Consider the following 10,762-nt stretch of genomic DNA (forward strand, 5'->3'; position numbering starts at 1 on the left):
ATAACGTGTTTTCATCATGTGCAGACTCCATGGTTCAGCTGCCAAAGTTACCTCAACTCCCTGGCATCTCCAGCTGAGGAGGGAACCACACATGCATGGGAGGAGACTGCCAGAGGCCAGGAAAGAGCCCAATAAGGGATTAGAGCGGAAAACCCCTGGGGCTCACACATGGTCAGCAGTACTTTCTGTTCTCCCCAGCTGGCATTAAAAAAATACTAAAAGACAACCTTGTACTTCACCAATCATGACTTAGAATACTGAGAAATGTTTCCTCAGTAAACTCAGAGGAAGCTTCAAACCAAAAACCAAAAGGATCAAATGGCTTGAAAACTAATGTCTAACCAGAATGAGACATGGAAAACGACAAAGCTATTTTTTTAGTCACCTATACAGGTAAAATTGACAATGTCCACCTCCACATCCCAAGGAAGTAGGAAGCATTGGTCTCCATAATGAGGAAAAAGCAGTCATCCATAGAAAGTGACCCAGCAGTACCACAGGACATGGAATTGGTAGAGAAGTTCAGGGTGTTAAAATTTCATATCCCATATTCACTAGCTGGAGGAAAGATGGAATGTGTTGAATAGAGCCATGTCTCTGGGTCCAAGTCCTTACTATGTCCATGTTAGCACGCTTGAACTGGCCCACCTCCTTCTCCCACATCCACTCCAGCTGAACTGTTGTGCAGGGTCACACAATGCCACACCCTGGGACTGTTACTTAACCCCACAAGTGGATCCCAGGTGCAGGGTGCTGGCCACCCGGTACAGCCCTCTGTTCTGTCACATGGCCTAGACCTCACCTTGCTGAGTATCCTCCATTTATCCACTCTCACTGGCAGATGTCCCGGAGCCGGGGCATGAGGGTGGCAGAGGGCCAGGTCACCTTGAGGGCGTCCCTCTTGCAGTTTGCACTCTGGGCAGTGCTGGCTCCTGTCCAGGGTTCTCAAGGTCGTCCCTCAAGGCTCTAAATCTCCTTGAGGTGGTAACTACAAAGAAGGAGCTGCACAACAGCAAGGGCATTCAGATGACTGGCTTGCTGTCCTGTAGCCTGTGTTTTGGGGACAAGAGACACGTTATCCACATGTGGGGCAAAAAACACTTTAGGTCCAGACATCTGCTGATGATCACTCAGGATGATCAGGTGCCTTTCAGATGGACTACCCCTCCATGCCTCCAGACTGTTACTACCTCGGCTACCTGGAGGAGATTCCTCTTTCCATGGTCACCATGGGCACGTGCTATCAAGGCCTTGAAGGTATCATGAAGTTGGATGACCTTGCCTATGAAATCAGACACATCAATGATTCCCAACATTTGAACACATTGTTTCTCAGAGAGTGGCAGACACCAATGCAATGGGACCTACTTATAACCTGGGATATAAGGAGCATAGGGACCCCTGTTCCTCAAGCAAATGCCAGTGCAGTCCTCAGGATCTCTGGTAAGTTGTAGTCATCCCATCGCGGAATTTCGCTCTCAGTTCCAAAACAATATATAGTGTGTTCAACCACGGGTCAAAATGTGCCCAATTCCTAATAAGACTAGTTAGCTTAATTGACTCATTGTTTCATGGGATTCATGTAAGTTACTATATTGGTTTCATGATAATTTATAATGAGAGAGATCCAGCTAACATGGGCAACTATGTGTTGCATCAGAGTCCTTTTTTTTTTTTTGATACTATGAGTCCAAGGGTTTTCGAATTCTTAAACCAAATTCATACTTAATTGCGATTTGAGATGGATCCCATGAAGTTAATTTCAGTCCAGCTGTATGCAGTATATGCCATCCACAAAGCCCTATCAGGATGGGTTATTTAGGCAGATATTATTTACTCTTGTCTGTCATAGCAACACATCAGATTGCAAAAAATATTGGTTTGTGGGTTGACACTGATGAATATGCTTGCCAGAAATGGTCCAACTGCATTAGGACCCAATTCTCTTGTATACCTGAAGCTTTCAGTAAGTGTTCCTTCATTCATACGCACTACGTAATCAGTGGCAGATTAGGCAAGTGCCTCTTCAACATCTAAATGGTGCATTGAAATAAAAGCCTGACCCACAATCATTTTGGAAACTACTTAGCTGACCCAGGCAAGCATTGTGACTGCAGCTCCTTAGAGCAGTGCTATAGCAATCTGTGCTATATGAGTGATTGTATTTTAACCGCTGGGGACAAATGTAATACAGGCAGATGCTATACAAACTGCACCTATTTCGATGCTGGGACGCTTGGCAGGCCAATCCAAAATATGTGTGATCTTCCAGAGTCCTGCCGTGGGGTATCCTTGTCGGGCCCTGATGACTTCTGTATGCTAGATGGAACCCCGTGCACTGAACAGGGCTGCTGCTATCATGGGAACTGCACTGACCGCACTATGCACTGCTAAGAAATCTTTGGCAGAAATTCTGGGAAAGATGAAGATGTCTGCTACACCATAAATCAAAAAAGCAGCCGACATGGACACTGCAGAATATCCTGGGGAATTCATGGCTGAACCCTGCTCCCACACAGACGTGCCGTGTGGAAGGCTGCAGTGTAGGAATGTCACACATCTCCCTCAGCTGCAAGAGCATGTTGGATTCCATACATCTGAGATCTCATGGTTCTGGTGTTTGCACCTGAATTTACATAGTAGCACAGGAACAACCGAGATTGGTCATGTGAGAACTGGTACACCCTACGCTTCTGGAAAGTTCTGTCAGGACACCTACTGCACTGGCAGTGTGGCTCAGCTGAATTATGACTGTATCCCAGAGAAATGCAGTCACAGAGGGTCGTGCGACAATAACAGGAACTGCCATTGCCACATAAGCTGGGATCCTCCATGGTGCAGTGGATGAGGCACTGGTGGGAGCACAGACAGTGGACCCCTCCAAGAATGATGGGGCCAGTCAGGCAAACTCATGAATCCCTGTTATATCTCAGAGCAGGTTTTGGTCCCATTTAAGCCATAATAGCTGCATTCCTTGTGGTGTCGCCACAAATGTCAAATTATCAACCCCGGGAAAGTTAAGGGACTGATTGTTGCTGACGGCTAATCCATAATTAGCCTCCTAACTGCTGAACAACTATAGACAATCCTACTGGCACATGTGTGAAAATACAGTAATGAGGCTGCAGAGCTGACATCCACGTTTTGGGGGTCTGCAGGAGACACAGGGGTCCACAGGCACATCAGGCTCTGACACACATCTCTCATAGCTCACTGACCACAAGGCTGAAATAAAACTTAAAAACTGCATGCTTGTGGCCTCTACGTATATATCTAAGCTTCCAAGAGCCCAAACTGAGCCCGAGATTATGTGCAGAGGACCTGAGTCAGCATCTGGGCCTTGAACTGAAGTATATGCTTCCAGAATTAAGAGACGTTCACACAAGCTCTTTCAGGGACAAATTCATGAGTTGTCTCCAAAACTGTGCGGTTGCACACTGAACATTTTCTCATTCTCCAGGTAATCTGTCTTCCCCCAGTCCCAATGTGGGTTCAGGATAATGGAGGGCTACCACCCACCCACACTGCCTGTTCCACACTGGGGTGTCTGTGGACTGTGAGGGAAGGGGACTGGCATTAGGTTCCACCTAGCACAAGCTGTGCCTCTCTGGAGACAAAATTTCCAAATGTGGGAGACTGACACCATGAGACTGAATGGAGCACCCAATGAAATGAATCAGAAAGGCAGGCACAAGTGCCTATGGATGACTCTGGCATCCAGTTGGAGCCCGATGAATGTGAATCCCTGCTCTCTTTCTCTTGCCTACCTTTCAGTGAGTTTAACCGTAGATAAGGATCTGCCTAGGATTCCCACTTTGGTTTTCTGAGAGCCTTCTCAAATAACCACACAGAGGTGAGCCTGTGAAAAGTTAGGGACTTCAGCCCCATCCATTCTCAAGTAATCAGGTACTTGCTACCCTGTTTTCTATGTCCTGATCACTGGGACTGTGGAAAGGAGGTCTGCCCTTCCCAAGGTCCTTGTGTACCCTTGCTTCTGGGCCCTGTGAGTCACAAATCCTGTAACTCCATTTCCTTTGCTGGGGGTGCACTGAAACCGCATCTTGAGTCAGGAGGGCCCCAAGCATCTCATGTATCCAAAGCCAGAACTCAGATGCCTAGGGAGCCGCCTGTCCACCCCCTGAGCAATGGCTCTTGCCTAATCCTTCAGCAGGATACAGTCTACATGTTCTTAATTTTGTACAACAGCTGGGGTCCCGACACATTTGTCCCCAGGGATGGGACTGGGGGGGCCTAGGTGGTGCCTTCCAACAATGTGTTAGCACTGAGAATGGCTCACTCGTTCCTCACCCCCACTTCTCAGCTGCTCTGGGAAGGAGCTGGAGCTTGTTGGTGGTCTGTAGCTTTGCTTTGGGCTGATGCCAGGTGTTGCCAGAAACCCCCACCCTATGTTACCAGTGCCATAAAAGTTCAGACTCCCTGCAGAGACCAACAATCAGGCACCGTCCTGGGGTTCCAGAGGTGTGTATTTCCTACTCATCTCCAAATGAGATATTGCTGGACACCGAAGACCATATCCCTAGATTAGTGTCGAAAAAGACGCCAGCTGCTGGGTCCACTGTGTTGCAACCAGTACCCTGGTGTTGTGTTTGCTTAGCCATGCCTACCTAGTGACAGAGGCAACTCGACCAGAGGCATCATGTCTCCCTGGGTGGAGGACATGACCAAGGCAACCTCCCCCTACTGGCTGTATTCCTCACTGCTGTTGACAATGGCTCCCTATTTGACAGGCGTTGTGGGGGACACCTCAGTGTGGGAGGCCTCAGCACACGTGTCTGGGAAGAGCTAACTTCTTTCCCAGGTTCTCCCTGTCAAGACCACTATACCAACATATCCACGGACCAGTGTGAAAGAGAGAAATGGTGACAGGCACTACACCATCATGAAAATGCAAGGTTTCCTGGAATCATTTGTCCAAAGGGAGGGAGACAAGGACATTGATTTGTTCTAGTGGGTCTTCACAATTGCCTCCAAGCTGTTGCTTTAAGCGCCTGACATACTACAGCTGTCTGGATTGGTCCAAGTCCCCCAGATTCATAAATCACTGAAAAGCTCAAGGTATCAATGGCCTGTTTACTTAGAGACAACCTACGGACCTTCCAGTCTTTTCACTGTATCAAAAGCTATGACAATCACCCCAAGGCACATGGTAAGAAACACACACCAAGGAAAAAGGGGAAGGCTCTGAGGAAGAGGCTCCCTAGGGCCCCAGAGCCCACAGAGGTAGGAAGAAAGAAGCTCTGATTCTCCGGACTTAGATTTTTATGGCATGACAAAACAGGCCCACTGGGAGAGGTCAAGCCCAGGTGATGCAATCCAACTCTAAGATAGAATGGGGACAATTCAATGGGTGTGGGTCTTGTGTTTTGTTTTGTTTTCTTTTCTTTTTGCCTTATGTCATGCACCCATGAGCCCTTGTCCATTTCCACCTGGAGGAGAGGCATTTGACAACAGAATCTAAGGAGTTCTTCTTGAAGGACCACTCTGATCTTAAGCCTTGTGCCAATACAATTCATGGAAATACCAGCTTTAGTGTAGCAGGCATTAGCATGCATGCCATAGTCAGATGTGAAAAGAAGAATTTTCAAGAAGTCCAAGACTTCTTTGCTGCAAATGCTGATGGGATCACCACCTCCATAGATAGGAGCCCACAGGAGGGTCCCAGCAGTGCCCCATTCAAGGGGTGGAACTTCAACCCAGATCTCTTGCCCTAGAGATGAGGCCCACACTACTCTTTATGCACAGCTCTGAGAAGAGGGGTCCCTAGTGACTTGATCTCAGGCAGCCTGAACACAAGTCAGAAACTTTGATCAGACTCTTTGGGATCTTCGAGAGAATGCTGTTCCTACCCTTCGGGTGGGTGCCATCACTTCTCTGGACATGACAGCCCTGGTAGTGGGGAGCTGGAATCCCAGTGGGTGGGGAGATGCCAAGGCCCCTGCCTAGGGACCCAGAGGTTTGTGGAGTATGTCTATCCTCCTGGGACAACTGCCTGTATACTTCTGTAATTACACTGTAGGACACAGACAACACTTTATTTCTCTCAATGACCCTGAAGCCAAGGTACAGTGCTTCCCAAGAACCCCTCCAAATATAAGTGTGGTGCTCCTTAGCTTACTAGGTATAAAGGGAGGGATAGTAGAAGGGTCTCAACATCCCTTTGATGTCACTATTGGAAGAATCTTTACTGAGTCTCTTTTAGCAACAGTGGCCCCTTTGACCCTGCATTGTCTGGTTAATGATGTGGATGCCCTCACATGCCATCAAGGTCAGTGGGAACAAACCCTGTGCCTGGCTTTCCTGGGGGGAGCTACATATCAGGAGTCTGTAGGACTGCAAATTGCACCCCCCTACATCCAATTAAGACAGTATATGCACATCAATATTGTGTGCAATAGAGGACTGAGTAATTGCACCCCATACTTCAAGATTTACTGAAGGAGTGGGGGCATTAAACACACCATTTCTCCTTTCAGTCTGCCCACTTGATGGGCATTAAAGCCCCCTCCTAACAGGTGGCGCTTTACAGTTGACTACTGAAATGTAAATTCCCAGCTGTGCATAAGATGGCTCACATTCCCAAGACTGTCTAGGCAGTTGAAACTATCTAAAGGGCCACAGGAGAGACTCTGTCATGACTGAGCTAGCCAGTATGTCCCATTCAGCATCGATGACCAAGGAGTCCCAGCCACAGTCTGCTCTCAACCTGTACATCTCTACCCTGCTGCCTTGGGAATTCCTAACAGTCCAAAGAGTGCCAAGATGTTAGCCTGACCAGCTCATGTAGAGCCTGTCATGAGTTCCCACTGGTCTGGGCAATTGAGGGTCACTGTCACTGGTCAATTATCATGCATTCCTGAAAGTTTGTGAGACATGGGAGGCCTGCAGCCCTTCAGCAGCTATAAGGTGGGTTTTGTCACCTGACTGAGCTACTCCAGATTTTCGGTCTACTCTCATATGACTTGTGCTGTTAGGCAGCCTTACCTGGAAGTGGCTGAGCTATGCCAGTTGATGCACAGGTAGTCTGAGTGCCAATGAAACATTTTGGGATCTGGAAAGTGTTTGTGCCATGGGGGTTATGCTGGAGCACCTAGTAACCATCTGGCACCAGGGTGCCTTGCTATGTCACCGAGAGAGAGAACCCAGCACCATGAGTGTCTTCATACAAAGGGAAAATATTCTCTCCCAATACTTCACCTGAGCAAAGGACCATCCTGAAGCTTCCATCAAAGTTGTGGTCCCAATCAATGCAGTGGAAGGAAAGGCAGACTGACATTGTCGTGCTGGTTGTGGATACCACACACTTCCATTTGTCCATCCACATGGTGTATTCACCTGCTTGCATTGGCAGGAAATAACACTACTTTGGGGGCTTACTTGCTATCCTGATGTCAAAACAATTGACAATCAGACTGATTATTTACTGTAGACGGGACTTGGAAAACCTGTGTAGGGGTCTGTGTCTGACCTGCTGAGATAACTACACAGGTGAATGGGGCAGATGCAGTCTGCAGACAGTCATAGGGGTTCAGAGGAAGAGCAGGAAATGTAGTCAGTCTTTTAATAGTGGGGGAAAGGGTAGGCTCCATTTTAAAAAGTTTTTTTTTTTTTTTTCCTGACAGGAAAGAGCTGGAAAATGAAACTAGGTGGAAATGCAGTTTTTTGATCCATGACCTACTATGTGATGCCATGTGCTTCCAGAGCTTGGGAATTGGCTCTAGGAATCCTTACCAATGGTCATCATGGGGATGGTCATCCATGGTCTTGACAATGGCGATCTGGAACTATTTTGTGCAGCTTGCGTGAATCCAGAAGAATCTTTCCCTAATTCTGATGGCAGTGTAGTCGGTTAGGAGTTCGTCATAAGGTCCTTCTCAGTGAGGTGGCACTCGGTGCTCTCTGAAGACCTGATGAGCGTCCCATATTCTGTAGAAAGGGTGACAAGGCTAGTCAGTGGCAGAGGCCATGTTCTTATTGTCTGTGGATGATATGACCCAAGTGTACCAGTTACTTCTTGGACATGGCTATGCATGGCATCAACTTGGTCATGTAAGTTATCATGAAGTTCATTCAATCAGTAAAGAAAGGGTTAAGGATTCCTTTCGAAAATACTGTTGCAAAGGGGGTCAGTCCCTGCCTGCTATTTGGAGCATTCCAAATCTCATTAAGGGCCAAGGACAATGATTCTGGATGTTCCAGGCCAGTTTCCAGGCGGATTTTTCCTGAGGAATTTTGTGTCTAGTTTTTCATGTTCCATATCTGTTCCCCTAATCCACATATCCTCATCGTCCTCTTCTGTGATGATTAAGGATGATGTGGGGTATGAAATTCTAATTATCACCCCCAAGTCTTTGCAAGTACGTAGTTTGTCTATGTGCTGAAGTGAGTTCCTTGGTCTGGCTAAATCCATAATGCAATGATAAATCCAGGAACCATTTCAGGCATTACATTTTTTACCACAGTTGTGGCATTGACAGGTCCAGTCAGACAGCATCAGTCCATCCACCAAACATGCAGCCATTAACCAAAGAGGAAGCCAATTTGTCAAATCCATCTGGAGAGCCCCAGTGGGCAGGGAGGGGCTACAGGGACTCCCTGGGGCCTGCTGATATTATACAAAACTTGGAGACATTTACAAGTAGTGCCCTGGGAAATAATTTAGTCAGAGGTTTAGTGGATGCCTGGGAAGAACCCACTGTCTCTCAGTTTCTTAATTATCCCATCTAATGGGGTTGGTACAAGACCAAAGGAGAGAAGAAAGGGGCCTCAGGAGGCCCACTCAACCCCGATGTACACCCCATCTGATCATTATCTGTCCACCTGTCTTTTTCCATTGTGAGGAACTTACATGATAAACAATAGTCCAAGTCAGGGAAAAAGGCAGGCTTCTAAAGTGAAGGAAAGGACAGGGGCCTCTGATGTTGGCTGTGTATTTGACAGCCTTGTGAGCTCTGTCAGTCGCTGCAGAGATAGTGACTGTCTCCTCACGGTTTGGGCTGGAGAGTCACTGTTAGCAATTTTAGCAGAAAGATCAGTTGCGTATAATGGGGCAGCAATTATAGGCCTGCTGGCAAAATGTCCTCTGTCCTCTGGTACTCATGGCGGTGAGGACCTGTGGGATTTCCAGAGGGTGCCAACAGCCTTGAAGACTCCAGGGCAGGTCTGGAATGGCTGTGAATAGTGGCAGTCTTTCCCTTTGCAGATGTGCAAGCTTGGGAAAACCTGGGAGCCCAGTGGCGTAGACTGATTTTACAGCAGGCAGAGAGGATGCCTGGAGTACTTCTAGTAGGGACACTGGCCTGAGTGATTCCTATGTTTCCCCACATACAGAAGCTGTCACAAAAGAAGTCAGGGCGGGGCACCTGAGTGGCTCAGTTGATTAAGCTATGGACCTCAGCTCAGGTCATGATCTCATAGTTTGTGAGTTCAAGCTCCATATCGGGCTACGGACTGACAGCTCAGAGCCTGGAGCCTACTTCAGATTCTAGGTCTCCTCCTCTCTACCACTCCTCTGCTCACGCTCTGTGTCTCTCCGTCTCTCAATAAGAAATAAATGTTAAAGAAATATTTTTTTTTAAAAAAAAATAGAACTCAGGGTTGACCACCAGATATCCCAGACACCATTCCTGTAGCTGAGGGCAATCGTGTGGAATGAAGTAGGGTCTCCCCTTTTAAATGTTTTTAATGTTTATTTATTTTTGAAAGAAAGAGTGTGAGTTGGGAGGAGCAGAGAGAGAGGGGGACACAGAATCTAAAGCAGGCTCCAGGCTCTGAGCGGACAGCACAGAGCCCGATACAGGGCTCAAACTCACAAACCACGAACTCATGACCTGAGCTGATGTAGGATTCCCACCAACTGAGCCACCCAGGTGCCCTGGATCTCCCTTTTTAGGGAGGGGAGTGGTATAGCCCGATTTAAACTGTTAACATGACACAAGATGATGGAAGGGCTGGTCAGAGGCCAGCTGGTAGGTAGGTGGTGGGCCTGGAAATTACAAACTTGTCAGAGAGGAATACAGAGGTGAGTGAGGATCCTAATGTATCCAGACAGCAGTTGTGGGGGTGCAAGCATGCAGTGGGGCCTGATGGCCCAAGGTCTAATTTTCATGGGAAGAACGTTATAGGACATATCTGAGAGACACAGGTTGTCGCAGGATACCTGCAGCCACTCCATTTCCATGGAATGAGAGGTGAAACATGTTATTGATATTCACACAGCTGAGAGTTTGGGGTGTGCACAGAGCTCATATTAACACTTTAAAGTAGGTTAATGACTCTGAAAGCCACGAAAAGAAACTGTGGCAGCATCAGGTAGGGGTGAGGGGCTCACAGAGACAGAGCAAAGGCAGTGAAGTTAGGGGTCCTTGGGAAGCAGTAGCCAGGTTTCCTTAAAAGGTTATGCAACTGCATTTTTGTACTGGTGAGAGGGATGTGAAAAACTGACAAGACACTTTGTGGGGAGTTTTGAAGCACTGTGACATAGTCCTTGTTGGCAGTAGCTGTTTGCAACCGTGGACATTAAGAAGACAAGAGGGTGTATGGCCCTGTCTGCCTGGTGCTTTAGGAGGGTGGCGAGTCTGCCAGGGCTCCCTGATTCCTTTGGTAATAGAGTGACAAGTCACGGACATACTAAACAAGAGTGCAGCCTTGGGTGAAGGCACAGAATGTAAGTTGGCTTCAAGAACGTGGAGTAATATTGAGCCCAACTTAGTTGACTTCCCCAAGCATACATGAAAAGAGAACT

The 10,762-nt window shown here is 47.5% G+C and overlaps 1 pseudogene; it reads left to right on the forward strand.

The window, feature by feature from the left end:
* The first annotated feature begins 1,169 nt into the window (after positions 1–1,169).
* LOC147579616 (zinc metalloproteinase-disintegrin-like bothrojarin-1) lies at positions 1,170–2,672 on the forward strand (annotated as a pseudogene).
* The last annotated feature ends 8,090 nt before the right edge of the window (positions 2,673–10,762 follow it).

Source organism: Puma concolor, chromosome B3 (genome assembly GCF_028749965.1).
Source record: "Puma concolor isolate L17-30 chromosome B3, mPumCon1.1.hap2, whole genome shotgun sequence".
In the NCBI taxonomy this organism is placed as follows: Eukaryota; Metazoa; Chordata; class Mammalia; order Carnivora; family Felidae; genus Puma; species Puma concolor.